Source organism: Cupressus sempervirens, chromosome 7 (assembly GCF_028749045.1).
Source record: "Cupressus sempervirens isolate cs-2001-9-10 chromosome 7, ASM2874904v1, whole genome shotgun sequence".
Lineage (NCBI taxonomy): Eukaryota > Viridiplantae > Streptophyta > Pinopsida > Cupressales > Cupressaceae > Cupressus > Cupressus sempervirens.
Window position 1 is genome coordinate 51,334,825 of NC_143124.1, and position 16,591 is coordinate 51,351,415.

General features: G+C 35.2%; 1 pseudogene across 1 annotated transcript in view; it reads left to right on the forward strand.

Annotated features, from left to right (window-relative positions):
• The window catches only part of LOC149545432 (protein STRICTOSIDINE SYNTHASE-LIKE 6-like), a 175,126-nt pseudogene extending 160,288 nt beyond the window's left edge, over positions 1-14,838 (forward strand). The window contains exons 5-6 of the transcript XR_016354232.1: positions 13,318-13,525; positions 14,244-14,838. The product of XR_016354232.1 is annotated as a protein STRICTOSIDINE SYNTHASE-LIKE 6-like (transcript). The remainder of the gene's footprint in view (positions 1-13,317; positions 13,526-14,243) is intronic.
• Positions 14,839-16,591: the final 1,753 nt, after the last annotated feature.

A 16,591-nucleotide genomic window follows, 5' to 3' on the forward strand; every position in this document is an offset into this window, starting at 1 on the left:
GAACACCTTCATACCTGAGCTACATAATCACAGGGCAGATTCACATAAGAACATTTGATGCATTTAATTGAAGCATTTTTCATTCTTTCTTGTTTGGTATATGAAATCATTCTTGTAGCAGGCGTGTATGATTTCTCACCATTCTTGACAATTATTTAGTTCCTTTGAGACATCGATCTGAGATAGAGCCAAGCGATTTCTATTTTCAGTCTGCCTCTAAATTAATTGTAAAGCAGGACAATGATTGAAGTCAACTAAAGTGTTTTATATTCAATATGACCTTCTTAAGATTAGTTGGCTGCCTTTGCAATATTTCTTATTTCAATTCTGCTATCTTATGATATCCAGATATGCAATTATCTGAATCTATCTTGAAAATCTATCATTTCTATTTGGAAAACATATTACAAATAATAAATTTGGTGCCTCCCATGTTCTGATTTTAAGTTGCCGTAATTTCTTTATAGAGAAAAGATAATATCTCTAAGTTCATTTATGGTTCAAGACAAGAAGATAACATTCCAGTATTTAGTCATTACAGCTTGATTGGCATCTATAAATATCTCATTTAGTGTGCACCAAGGAATTCATCAGGCGAAGATGCTAGTATGTGGTGAAGAAGTTGTAAAATATTTGTGATCTTTAATCTGATTATACCTGGGAATCACCGCCTTGGAGGCCTGAATAGAGTGAGGAGGTCAAGAGGTTGACATCAATATTCATATAGTGATACATAAAACATTTCTATAGCTTATGCATGATTCACTCAGTAAGAATGTTGTCAATTTTGAGATCTTTAAAGAATATAATCACAGAATATGAAATAACGATCATATATAATCTTCTTGAATAATTGTTAGAGCCGTCTGCTCCGAGAATTCTGAATACTTGGGACTCACCTAGCTGTGTAGCTGAGTAGATGGGTGATGAGGTGTGAGAAAGGAATCATCAATAATATGAACCAATATCAGTTATGACATTTCAATATTTATCATTTATTATGAATTAATTAATAGTTCATTGCATATTCCTGCTATGGTGATCTCCTACTGCCAAGTCGTATGGTGTGTTATATATCATGATGCCTAGTGGATGGAACAATGTTCCTTGTCAATTCTAGGTAGGGAGGGCCTTTCTTGTCAGAGATTGTGTGGGGATATATTATGGTTCGAGGTTGGGTGGTTAAGCCCCCGACAATGTTTCACCTCTCTCAAGATGTCGAATATGCATCAAATAGAGATAAGCCATGCATTCAATTGTTTATCGCAAACAGGTATTATCATTTTTATTTATGAGGAGGTAAGATTAAATTGAAGTATATCATTGTTATCATCATTTTACTATCATATATATATGAATAAAAAATATAGGTATAATTTTCTAATCATGAGACACTATCATAGTTAAGTAATCAGAGGAAAAGGAATCTGAAGCCCTAATTGATTTGAGAGATGATTGGAACCCTAAATGATATAGTGGTATCAGAACTCTAATTGAATCCGTGGTATCGGAAGCCCTAATTGAATCAGTGGTATTAGAAGCCCTAGTTGAATCCATCGTATCGAAAGCCCTAGATGAATCCGTGGTAGTGGAAGCCCTAAGTGAGATAGCGGTATCAGAAGCCTTAAATGAACCGAAGGTAAATGATGCCCTAATTTAAAATATAGTGGTATTTATTTAAAATTATCATTTGATTTTAAGATAGCGGTTTGTAGATGATAGTCATCATATGAAATTGTTATAGTGTATTTGTGGACTAACCCGGGTGGTTGCAGAAGCATCTCTAGTCTGATTCGAACTCAGTTTTCTAAGGTATGTGGTTTTCAATTTTCTGTAGTAATTTCATTTGATGGTAACTCAATTTTTTTGTTATGAAATTTTATATAATTGTTTTTAACGGTAAATCTTATTCACATGAACATGAATGATATAACTGCCTTCCTATGGATTTGAAGATATAACTGTATTCATTGAGTATGTTGAATGATAAATTAGACTCGGGAAAACTAGATGTTACAACATGGAACATAAATGATAAATCCATCACATGCATAACACATCCATCACATAGTAAGTTATGAGAAATCATATGATCATAAAGATTCAAATCATAGAATGTATGTAAGATGAAGATCCATAAGACATCAAATTATAAATGTCTGTAAGAATCTAATATGAAGATGCATGAAACGTATGTCTATCAATATCTGTAAACAAAATGGAAAAAGAAGGCTCCAGCTCAAGCCTTATCACCATCCTAATCATCATCCTCAAGCTCGGTAATAGCCTTAACCTCTAAGTATCTAGTCTACCTTCTAGAAAGGCATTTAAGGTAGGTCCCTTGAGCTATAGCCCCTGCATGTGAGATGGGCTCATGAACAACATCACTGGCCTATGTCTATGCGTGCGTGTGTACATCTACCAGTGCCTGAACATGCTCTAGCTACCTCATCTACCCTGGCCATAGCCTTAGCCTCTCTATCCACCAGGTCAACCCACTCATGGTCTTCCTTAGTGAAGACTCAATCCACATTCTCAGTGAGCCACTTTGATTTTGGATCAATCTCCTCCATAATGATCGGAGAGGAATCAACGCCCAAAATCTATTTGATCCTAAGATGAAGGTTGTAATGAATAAAGACAAGATCATTCAACCTCTGCACAATCAACCTATTTCTTCTTTTTGAGTGGACGTACTCGAACATGGACCAACTACACTCACATCTAGAAGTGTTTCTTGTCTGACTCAAAATATAGATGGCAATTTTTTGAAGTTTTAGGGTTGTGGGCCCAAACATTTGCCACCATCTATCTAATATAAGGGAAAACAAAAACAATTAGTCTCATTTACAAATTTAAAATTACATAATAAACAATTAAATAACACAACTTATAAGTCATAAACTTAAGATTCATGAATATATTATTTAATTTTTACCTGGTTGTATTGTTGTTCGAGCATCTATGGCCATCCTGCTAGAGAAAAGTGGTCCTTCTTTACTATTGAACTTGTCGATCTCAATGGTTGCAGTTGCGTTATCCTTATCACTACTCAACCTTTGGATCACTGTATATAAGCTAGTGAGAACCTCCTCATCCTTCTTGAAGTTAGGATGTAAACAAAATGCCGGATTCAAATAGTAAGCTACTACATAGATGGGTTGGTGGAGCTGATTCTGCCATCTCCTATCAATGATCTCCCAAATAGGGGCACACTTCTCTTGTACTCCTGCATATTGGGCTCTAATGGTCTCCTTGGCCCTATCCATGCCCTCATATATGTAGCTCATAGAGGGCTTCTCCCCATCAACAACTCATACCTGAGAGATACAAGGCACTCAATGACATGCATATAATGTAAAAAAAACATTTGAGTCAAAACTTAAATATAAAATAATATAACTAAAAGTAAAACTAAATCATTAACCAATTAAATACTAAATAGTAAAATACTAAATCATAAATGTTAAATTGCAATAAATTTACCTCAAGGATTTCTTCGTCAGGTTTCCAAAAACCATCATCATCAAAGATGTAATTCACCACATCTACCCTTGTAGTAGTTGTAGCATAGGAAGATGTAATCCACTCCCGCCCCACAAGCATGATCCTTAAATCATCCCTTGATGTCAACAAGGACTACTATGTGATAAAATTCAAGGCAAACCTTGTGATACCTAGACAAGCTAACTCCTTGCCTCCTATGTAGTCCCTCATTGTGCTAAGGATGGATGAATGATTGTAGATAAATTTGCATATAGTTTTTTTCCCTTTCAACACATGATTTGACCCACTCAAGCTTGTCAATTTCCTCCAACATGAGGTCAAGGAAATGTGCCACACAAGGAGACCAAAATATGGTGGGTTGCTTCTCGATCAAAATTTTATCTACAACAATTTTAAGTTAATTAGAAATTCAAACATGTTAGGAAACTTATAATTATAAAAAGTTCAAAATTCAAATAAATTTATTTTTAAAATTTTAAAAGTTAAAAGTTTACTTACAGCAACATAACTTGCTGCATTATCCATCACCATTTGTACCACATGTTGTTCCTTCACCTCTGCTATGACTACCTCAATAACCTTACATAAGTATGTGGCATTTTTTATATGAGTGGAAGCATCAATGGATTTGAGGAACATGGTATATCATACAAAAAAATGAATTGTCATGGATCATTAACAAAATAGCAATCAACAAATCAAAATTCAGAAATATTCAATCATAGTTCACAATTCACAATGTATGTAGGAAAGTAGAATGATCAATCACCTCCACAAGAAATAAGAAAATTGAGTGTTATATTCCTCCTATCTGTCCAACCATCAATCATGATGGTGCAACCCTTTTCAATAAACTCCTTTTGGTGGTCTTTAACCTCAACATTCATATCCTCTACCATTTCATCCAAGAGGTATCCACTCAACTCAGCCTTAGTTGGGGATTTAAACCCCAAACTACAAATAGGAACTACATCTATCATGTTTTTGCAATAAGGAGCCCTATCAAAAATAGATTATCATTAGAAATTTAGACGAAAAATCATTATGTAAGCTTGTAAAGTGAATTTCTGATTAATCAATAAATCATAAAACAAGTAGATATAATTAAAATTTTACTTTAACCTTAAAGAAAACAAAGAAAAAATAATCAATTACCTAACTGCAACAAATGGAATGTTGCAAAAGTACCAAAATTTGCAAATTTCTTTTCTAGTAGCATCATGAATCTCCTTGTTCAAACCCTTGCCCCCAAGCACGAGTTGTGAGCCAGAAGTAGTGCAGGGCACAAAGTAACTATCCAATCTATTTTTCTACACTCTAGGCTGCAATAGGTTGGATTCAATCTAAGTATAAGACTGACTAGCACTAGCACTAGTACTAGAACTAGGACGAAAAGGAGGCCTAGAATAACCCTCTCCAACACAACCTACAGATGTGGATGTTGATGTGACTACTGGAGCAATGGAGCCAATACCCCTTAACCCTTCAAGTTGTCTTTTCTTATTCAATTTATCTTGTTCATATTTTTCTAATGCCACTAAACAAGCATGTTTTGCCTCAGCACTTTGTTGAGTGCAAATTGTAATATCATGTCTAGGTATAGCAGCAATGTGATATTTGAATCTATAAATACCACTAGAATTTATTTCTTTACAAAGCATACATTTTGTTTAAAATTTGTTTCTTCCAGGAAAGTATTTGATATATTTCCAACATTCATTTTTTTTATCCATTGTGGAGAATGAAAGTTAAGATTGCTGCAATAAGAAAATTCAAGTAAAACCTCAAAGTTTAAAACTAATAAACAAAAGTTACAAAACAATAAAGCCTACTTTGCAATTTAGTAAAACTAAAAAACATTCAAGATTTGCAAATGAAACTAAAAGAAAATTAACAAAAAAAGCGTAATACACTAAAATGCAAAAACAAATCAACACTTACCTCTTGCAAATGAGTTGAAGAGTATTTCTATTGACTTCTTAATGCTCCCAATGCAATCTTATGGCCTCCCCAAATGGACTTTTGATCTCTTTGGCGCTCTTCCTTATTGCTGGTTGGAAACCTATGGTTTTTCTTTTCTCTTCTTCTCTCTCACTTTTCCTCTCTTTTACTCATGCTTACCAATTAGAAGGACCTTTAGGGCTATAAAACAAAGAAGAAAAGATAAAAAATAAAATAAAATAAAGTTGTTTTAATTAAAAAACAAGTTCACCTTTTTCTTTTCCGCGCGGCTGATTCAGATGATTTTTTCCATGAATTGGCAATTCATGCGATTCATGGCAAAAAATTGGCTGAACCGATTCACGACTCAAAAAAAATTGTCAAGCTTGAATTGAATCGCCTAACTGACGTTTCTGGCAATTCTTGGAATCATGTTTGTATTAATCATTGATTAATATGATATCCAATCAGTTGTGTCCAAAGTGGAATAATACCAGTTACTACTAAGTTACCCGAATCACAATCAAATGTGAATTTCTTTTTTGTTCATGGTGATAGCCCTCATTTTTACTACACTAAAATTTTGATCTTCATTATGAAAATGATCTGAATTTGTTTTGCATTATTAGGGTTTTGTGTCTCATGAATTTTAACTTTCATAAGAACCCTAGCCAAATTATTTTTCCCAAGTTTCAAATAGTGAAAATCTTGCCCTAGAATTTTATTTAGGTATCTTAAGGTTGTATTCTTATCTTGCCATTTAAATTTTCAATCAAAACTGCAATCTTTTTACCCTTATCCTAAGTTTTTCAGGTGGGAGATTTTATATCTTTCAAACCCTAGAGCTTCGATCTTATGATAATGGCCTTGGTGTCTAATCACAAGCTCACATTTTCCTACCCTCAATGTTATGACACAAGGTTTAATGGAGCATTGTAGAGTGATCTTTTAGGTTCCTTGATGTTAAGATATGCTATAGTCGTAGTATCGTAGATTTTTGATGGAAGTTTTAACTCATGGTGTGCAATGTTATGATAAATTGGTAGTCAGGGTATCGTAAAAGCAGAATGGATGAATTACGACCATGCGATAAGTGGCTTGTCATAGGATCATAGAAGCATGAGAATATAATGAGGAAGATAGAAGGCATGATGTTATGATGAAGAGATGATCATGGCGTTGTGATGGTTTTTATAAGGTATTCCAATATTATGTTAAATACCCTAGTCATGAGATCGAGGAAGAGGATCTTAAGGATCACAACGCTACGGGAATGGTGATCGTAAGATCGTAAAGCCACAAATGATAGAGCAAGCTAGTAGTGCACTGTTAAAAATATGATGAATGTCATATCCTGATTGGTCAGATAATGCAAAGTATACAAGGTGGATGCCATGTCAAGCCTGTAGGGACAAAGGTGTCTTTACATAAGCCTGCAATTTGGTGGATCCTATTATTCGATGCTATGAAAAATAATGTCCCGTAAGATTTTAAGGGTAGTGAAAGGATGCTATGATTCTACGAAAATTAGTGCATTAGGGAATCGTAGAGGTAAAGGTTGATTTTGGCGATGTTACGATAAAGGAAGGAAACGATCTCTCATAGCATCATAGGGGCAAAATAAATGATCGCCGAAGTCACGAAGTAGTCAGCTGAGCTATGATTGTAGGATCGTAAGTCAAAGAGAAATGAGATGAGATGCTACAATGTGTAATATAAATCGCTTGTCGTGAGATCGTAAAGACTTTAAAGGAAAGCTTTGATGCCTTCGTAGTCAATGTATTGGGAGATCGTAGAGACTTTTTCCAAGCCTTGCGATAGTGCAACAAGGGTTTTGATTTCATGAGATCATAAGATCGAAGGGCATTTCTTCCCCACCTAAGATATTACGAGAGTTTTGACTTTCTAGGTTGATCATAGGATCGTAAACCCTAAGTTGACATTGAAAATATGTTTTCCTTTTTTGAGCTAGAAACGACAATTGACTTCTAGACCAATGAGATTTAAGTATGGTACAAAAAAGTGCATAGCTGGATAATAATGGTGATGCTCCCTTGAGGTGATAGAATGCACTGATTTTATGGCTCGAGCATGCAAAGAATTAATGCAAAAATAAACATTGATAATATACATTGAGCTATAAAGACATTCTGTTGATTAGTTACCACTTACCATTCACAAAGAGAAGAAAATTTAGGTAGTTGCAGAGTTTTCAATACATGCAGATAGTTGTTTTCAGTGCCTAAAAATAGAGTTTATACAATGTTTTCCAGCATACATTTAGAATGTTTGATAAGGAGGTTAAAGAGATTCAAGCAACGGACATGGAAGTTGCAGAAACCTCCACTTCCAAGGGAAGAAAACCAAGACAGAAGAAACCAAACTGGTTTTTTGAAGAATGGTTAAAATTATTCCCAAGATCCTCAAATGCAAATGCAATGGATGATCATGCCTTTGTTGACTCGTACACATTATGCAGAGATGCTACATGCCTTGGGTTTCTGGTTTTGAGCTTTTCAAGTATTTCTACCATGACAAAGACAAGAAGATCCTTGTTTGCAACCCTTGGAAGAAGAACTTGGCAAAATCGATTTTTCCAGCAGTCTTCGTTGATGTGGATTTGGTGAAAGCCATAATCAAGTCATACAACCCAGCCACCAAATCATCCCATAGGAAAGATGGAAATATTCTATGCACTCTGGACCGTGCCTCATTTATTGAAACATTTGGATTGGACAGTGCTATGAGCGAGCCAGTGGACTTGGAGGATCTACAGAGAAAACTTGATAGAAATACCAAGGCACACACAGAAAAATCAATGTTACAGCATATCCCCATGGACCTAAAAAGTGCGGGTGATTACCCAAGAAAGTGGAAAAGATGACGCCTTTGGATAAATTCAAGAATTATTTTGCGAAAACAGTGTATGGTGTCCACAAGGTGGTTGGCAAAGATGGATCAGACGAGTTGAATTTATTGTTACTAGAGATGTACAAGACTCCTACCATGGTAGAGAATATGATTATGTCAAGTTCATTTTGGCAAAAATGAAGGAAAATATTAAGCTGGCCCAGAGTGGAGAAATGAAGAATTTTTTTCCTTCATTACTCATTGTTGATACATTTGATCCTATACAAGAATGTGGGATATTTTAGTTCAGATTTCATTGATCACACCTTTGATGCTAATGGAGAGTTGCCAATTCAATTATGGACATGGGTATGGGACACTTCTTTTCACTATTTTGATTCTGTCTCATTTTTCAATAATTTTAGTGTTGTTGTAATGAAAATGCTAGATCCAAGTTACTTTAGGACACCTAATATCCTGAAGAGTCTTTTGAGACCAACCCTGCTCCCTGAGGGTAAGAGATTAGATCATAATTGGGGAGATATTTTCTTATTCCCAACATTTTCCTTGATTAGAGTATATGGTTGTCCGCAACCACCCCACATATTGCCAAAATTTATTCCTCCTAAGTTGGGTATTATTGAATTCATGTGGCAACTACTTATGGTAAATAGAGAATACTTAGGGCCTAAGGTGCATAGGGGCAGTTTTCTGTGTAGATGTTTTAAGGTGGGAGACTTTTCAATTGGAAAAGAATCCCTTAACCAAATTCATTCTTTCCTCCATTAGAATTTGTCAACATCACCATATAGAATCAATGACCTTGATATTTTGATGAGGGCTGCCCTAAAAGAAATTAGAAACTAGGTGTTGCCAAGTGCCAAGGAGTTACCCCATGAGGATGTTATTCCTAATATTGTTGTAGAAGGGGAGGCAACAGATAAATTGGCCAAACTTGATGATGCTTTGAAGGTAGAAAGGGAATTGAAGAGAGTGGATCCTAATTTTAAGGGATTTTCTATGGATATCCCCTATCCTCATAGGATAAGGAATATGGTCATTGACCATGCTGAAATCATGGCCAAATGCCAGAGGGACCCCTAGGAGAAGAAGACATGGTATGCTCTGACAACCCTGAGCTTGATGTGGTTCTAGAAATAGAGGAAGATGAGCCTGCTGAGGCATCATGGGTCAATAGAAACAAGAGGCAAAAGATTTTACATATCCCTGTAGAAGTAAAACAAAGAACATTGCAAATTCTACCTGGTAAGAATCAATACTTTACTGACTTAAGGAAAAGTTATATACAAGACAAGGTCAAGGCAGTTGAGAACACACTCATAGACCTAGAGCTAGTAGCAAGAAGGTTGGATGACAGGATCATCCAAGCCCAACAATTTATGGAAGATGATGATTTCATCAAATCAGCTTAGTTCAAGAACTTTTTGTATAAAATAAAATAGAGTGAGTTGATATTGAAGATGAAACCAAGAGAGTCAAATGAGTAGAAATTAGAACTGGTTGAGAAGTTGCAAGCCTATGATCCTAAGAGTGAGGTTATTACTTTGGAAGAGGCATGGGACCTTGTACAAAGAAGTGGGATTTTGTTGGTACCTAGTTGGGATTTGGAGCAAGCATTTATGTTTGATCAGATTAGGAGACAAGAAAATGTCATCTCATATGAGGCATATAGTGTCGATGGATTGCAAAGAGGAACAAGTTTCAACATTGACACCAAGTCTTTGCTAGTTTGGACTATAGCCCCTGCATCAAATAAGCCTAAATTGATGGATGTGCATAGCATAGAATAGGACAACATGGTTGTGCGGACTTTACATGGCACTTGAGGCACAAAAATCTCAAAGGCCATGAAACATTTTTCCTTCATGAATGAGGCCAAGGTAGAAGAGATAGAGACAAGGCTTGCCAAATCTGTGCATGATTATATAGATGTGAGGAAGTTCTATGAGGATGAGCTTAGGAAAAGCCATGTTTGCAAGGAAAATATTGAAGAGCATGAGGCTAAGGCCAAGCACTAGAGGCTGAGGTTGCATCTCTCAGAGAGCAACTTGTAAATGCCAAGCAAGTGGTTAGAGCAAAGTAGAGCCAAGAATATGATAATCAAGAGCATCCAGCCAAGGACACAATTGCGGCCCCAACCCAAATAGATGAGCTGGAGGAAGAGGGTACAATAGAACCAAGGAGAATGAGCACTGATGCTCCACCTACTCAGCAAGGAGATGAAGTAAAGATAGCTGGCCTTAAGAGTTTGAGGAGTCATAGGGTTGAAACTCTGAGGAGTATATCACAATAGGCTCATAGTTTTTATGTTGCTCTACAAAGTGCTAAGCAATTCTACAATGAGGCACTTTCATGGCCATCACCCACATTCAATCTATGGGGGCCATATACATAGTTCTTAGAGAGGCTTATTTGTATTGATGGCTAAAAAGCTAGATTTTCCTAATAAGATAATCTCAGTGAACGAGGGCTTAGAGGCAGTCAAAGAACTAATTGGCTTCTTTACTAGTGAATTGCAATTTATATAGGGGAAGATAAAAGCTTTATCTTAGGGAATTCAGCCTTGCATATGACCAATTTTGGATGTCACTAATACAGTGACGGATTGGCAAGAATGGTTTAATTCCTTTGGTGCCATTTTGACTCAGGAGGCCACTGTGGAAATTATTGAAGATAGCTCTGATACCCCTTATAATAAGTTAATTGACTCCCTGTTTAGAGCTTAAATAGACTTGAACAAATTTTATGGTGAGTCAAAAGTCATTATAGATGCCAGGTGGACTAAAACCACTAAGGACCTAGAAGAGGTCAAAAGTACAAAATGGCCCACCAAGCGAGAGATCTATGTGTGGGAGGCAGTGGGAGAAAGAAAGGCCTTACTGGCAAGAAGTAGCTGAAACATCATTAAGGTTAAGACAAATGAGAGATTAAAAGATAAGATCAGAAGGATAAAGCTCTCATAAGTATCCATATCAAATTTTGAAGCTTTGGAGGATGTGGCTGGCAGAAGAAGACAAAGGGGAGTAAAGTCAAAGTGAATGACATAAATTTTCAGCTGCTGACTTTTCAACTACTTCCTGTTTTTGATTGAACACTATGAAATGTCTTGTATAACTTTTTGGGCATGTCTTGCCAACCTTTGTATCCATTCAATTTTTGACATGTGTCCTCTTTCCATCTGTAGTTTGTTGTAATCCTATATAAGGATTTCCAAGATAGGGAGTTGAGGTTGGAAGTCTGTACATTTTTCAGTCTATGTTATTTTTATAGTCTTTCCAATCTTTTGTGATTATATGAATATGTTCAAACTTGTGAATTTGAGAGAACAATTAATATGAATGATCAAATGGCCAAGTTCTGAGTTATATTGTGAGTCTATATCTAGTGTTGTATGTATCTTCAAAGAGAATTAATACAAAAGGGATTTTTTGCATATCTGTGTATCTTAATTTTGTCTCCTTCCTTGAATATCTATGATTTTGAGATTGAAATGAACAATGCTCTTTTAGTTTAGTACATTCAAATAGATTGTATATCTTTTGTTGATTGCATTTAGTTCAAAGAATTAAGTAACTGCTTTCAATAAGATGTAGTGTTTTGGGTATATGCGAGGGATATGATAAGAATGAAGTTCAGAGTTCACTGTTGACAAATTTAATTGCAAGTCAGTTAAATAGGTCTAAAACTGCCGGTATTGACTCTATATAACAATGGATAAGGCACTGATCACTTGATTTCAGTTGCAAGTTGATGGTTTATATAATTGCAAAATATATACATCAATCATAACCAATTTTCCATTCCAAGTAATCAAGAACTAAAGTTGCTCGTCAGCCCTTATTTGTAATTGCTTTCCTATTGATTATAAATAGCCATTGTACTGAAGAAGTTTATTACAAATCTAAGACAAAGATTATGACCATTTTCTGCTATATGGGACAATCTTGAAGAGAAGAATATCATGAAATTCTTCAGATAAATCCCTAAAGTTTGGCCACCTTGGCCCTACAGAGCCTAAACAGAAGGGAGTATTCGTATACTCTGTTGAAGTTGGTCCAGAAGCTAAGACTGATCATACTAAATATAGGATTTGGCTCATCCTTGGGTTTGTTTTTGTCTTATGTTTCTTGGTATTGGGTTTTAAGGTACCTAGTAGTCTAAAAATCAACCAACACATGGTTCGTTGGCCCAAATTTTGGCCAAAGGTAAATTCATATAACCACTTATCAGAGAAATTAGGTAGAAAACACCTCTCTAAAGATTGTACAAGACTTACACTAGACTTACTCAGTGGTTGCAACTAGTTTCTACTAGTGTGGTTGTTGTCCTGTAGCATTCTCTACTATTGCAATATGACCTAGCCATATTGATCCGAACTGCAAAGGACAAAAAATGAAGGTTGTCTATGGTTGTGTAATGCGCTAGCAAAACTACAAAATTTCAAATTTCATCACACACGACAATCAACTGATACCAGTATACTTCGAAGTATAGATCAACATGAAGAAAACAAAGCTGGGGTATTCACTGATGTGACTAGCATCACTTAAGCAACAATTTAATTTTTTTCCAGCACCATACTTATGCTTTTCCTTGGAGCCCTCTCCTAACAAGAGCTCTAACATTTTCGGATCCACACAGATTGGTAAGGTTTGATTGATTCCCAAACGTGGTAATGAGTTGAACTTATTTGAACAAAATTTGAAATAAAGACATACATAAATATAAGATAACTAGAAAGAAATTCCCTTGTAGGGTTTTACTAGGAAGGGAATTCACTTGGGGCTTTCCGATGTCAAATTGTCAGCTGGCCTGCCTATGCCCTAAAAAATAACCATTACCACTTATTAAAGTGCAATATAAATTTTTATACTCAAAAACATGTATAAATTCTTTTCATTGAATTCCCTGCATGGTCTAGAACTATAAACAATTTTGAAAATTTTCATAATCAAATAAGTTACCAATTTTAAAAGTGACTTATTTTGTTTTCACAAGATGCCTGATGGAGTTGATGTTTCAAGAGACGGTGTGATTTACTTCACAGATACTAGCTATAAATACAACCCTGTGAAATTTGAGTTAGAAGTATCTGAATATCTTTCTCATGGAAGGCTGATCAAATTCGATCCCATCACAAAAACTTAGACTGTTCTGGTCAAGGACCTTTACTTCTCCAATGGAGTGGCTCTTGTTAATGTTTAGCGTCAGAAGAAGCAAAACATGAATTACTTGATATACTGAATTTACTGCTGTTTCCATAAATCACAGAGATATAAGCATAGATATATGTATATATATCAATATACGTATACACATACATATGCCTACATCCCTGTAATGCTTCATAGATCATCGGCAGTAGTGAGAGCATATTTATCAGCAGATTTCATAATGATCGGGCTCCCTATCATCGGCAGACTTCATAATGATTGGGCTCCCTATTATTGGCAGACTTCATAATGATCGGGCTCCCTATTATCGGCAGACTTCATTATCGTGCCTTGTTAATATTATCGGGCACGTATATAAAGTGTTTGTTATTGACTAAACTAAACATGCCTCCGAAGAGGCATCTCTCTATGTGGCCCTTGGGCCATGTAGAGACATGACTCTTTGGAGTCATGCCCTTTACCCGCATATATAAGTGAGCATGCTGCCGTAGGGAAACAATCAATTACACGGCATTTAAGTACCTGCAGTCAGCATCAATATTGTAAACATTACTTTCTGCTATCACCACCAATTTGTTACACAAGCAATTCAGTGTTACTATTACTGCTGAAGGAGAAAGATAATCAAATGCATTACTGAGATCGCTGCCAAAGATAAGTAAACATATTCTGCATTATTCAAGTAAGATATTCTCTGCAAGCATTTATTTGTAATTGTTTTATCTATCAGAGATCCACAATATTTAACAGCTCTCTCCGCTCAAGAGGACTTGTTGGTTTTCTGTGAAACTTTCATTTTCAGGTGTAGGAAATACTGGCTTAAAGGAGTGAAATCAGGGAAGGTTGAAACATTCCTAGAAAATCTTCCTGGATTTCCTGATAATGTTAGAGTGGATTCAGAAGGCACATTCTGGATTGGGCTTCTTGGGGTAAATATATTTCTTCCATTTTCCTTTCTCTTGCTACAACAGATGGTTCGACACTATTTACTTTTGCATTAGTCTTGAAACATCAGTTATATTCTTTCCATTTCTATTCTAGTCTCATATGATGTGGCAGATTAATAAGATAGAGGCTGCAAGTTGTCTACAATGTTCCAAATCCAATTATTTAGCAATTGTATAGGGAGTTTGAGGAATATTAGGGATCATTATTTAATCTTTCTTAAATAAGCTGATTTCTTACCAGTTTAATATAAGCTTTTATTAGTATAATTATATTGATAAAAAGGAGACAATGTTTCAGCCTCCAGACGGTGGATAAAATCACATGCGGAAAATGTATCTATGTACTATTCTATTTCATTCTGAGAAATATATTTGCTGCAAGATTTGTGCTTGCTGTATGTGCCTGCAAGTTTTGTGATATTGGGTTTCATCATTTTGGTATCAGTAAGAGTGCTGCAAGTTCGTGGTTTTGATTCTCATCATTTTGGTATCAGAGCCCTTCAAGATCCTTAGTCTATATGAAACTCTCTCAGATCTTATACATTCTGGAGCAGCCGACCGCAATCATCTATTGCTAAACAGTGCCTTCGATCTCTCTTTAAACTGCTGTTGTAGCTGGAATTTTTCTGCAACTTGGGTTGTGACTTCTACTACATCCAGGAGGCAGCAATCTAGAATGTAACCTGAAGGACTGCACTGATGCTGCTTATATGATTTTGGAATGCTAGTGATATTATTTTTTCCATCCATAGTTTTGAAGAACGGAAAGAATTTAGTTTTCTCAACACTAATAAGAGTTCACAATTGAGGCTGCTGGAAGAAGACTTTTGTTTTGCAAAGCCAAGCTGTTCTTGCACCAAAACCTTATTCACTCTCCCTTATTTCTTCCAAAACAAAAAAGAAAAAGACTAAGTTGCCGGCATGGGTACGGGCACGGGTACAGATACGTGGGTATGGTACATGGGTACGGCAATTTTTTGGGAGGGGATTTGGGTACGTTTGGGTACGTCCGGACAAAAATATTTTAAAAATCATAAATATATATATATGTATAAATGCATACAGCCTGAAAAGTAAAATATTAGCCATTATGTTATCTACACCAGCCAACAAGTTGAAAAAACATATTAATATTAAATAAAAAATAAAAAATTATTAATAATATAATATTATATTATGATTTATCTATGCATAAAAAAACTTACAATTTAATTTTTAAATGTTTTAGAAACTTTTAAAACTTGATATTTTTATATAAATCTTCCGTTATAAATATATATAGTATTTTAAAGTTTAATACTATTATCATTTTAAATAAATTTAATACTATTTTAAAGTTTAATACTATTATCATCATAAATATAGGTAATATTTTAAAGTTTAATACTATTTTAAATTTTAACTATTATCCTAAATCATTCTAAGTATTCCCCTAACATCTTCTTTTCCTAATTATCCAAGTGTTTTTGAGTTATATATTTAAAATAGATTTTTAAAAATCTTAAATTATCCTAAAAATCCCATTACCTAAATCAATTTAAAACTTTAATAGACTAAGACTAAGAAATTTTAGAAAATTTCTTTGATAGCTGCCGCATAGAGGTTGCTCCATCGTCCCAGCTACGGCTGTCTGCAATGGATTTGAACAACTACTGTGCACAGGTTGCTCCGTCGTCCCAACTATGACCATCTGCAATGGATTTGAACAGCTACCGTCTGCAATCATTACTATTTGTGGTAGATAGAAAGGAAAGAGGAGGGGCTTTAGCTGCTAGATATTAGAGTTTTCAAATTTGACGAGGTTTTATATAACAGGGCACTATCAAATTCGTTAGCAAACAAATTCAAAACGCCACATAAACATTCAAATTCAAAGTCAAATCGCCACGTCAAGATAAAAACATCTAGATACAGGTTGCAAAAGTCACATATGATTCAAGCATTGAAAAATCGAACCCAATTCGATTCCAAAATGATTTTCCAATGTATTTGATTCTAATACGTACCATACCAACATTTGATGGAAATTTTTGAAGTACTGGTAACTTAGGAAAAAGAAAAAAAAGGGCAACCTGATTGCTGTGGAGTACTATTGTGAGGTTCTCACACCATCGCCCCAAAATTTTGGAGACCCCCTCTTTTTTTTTAATT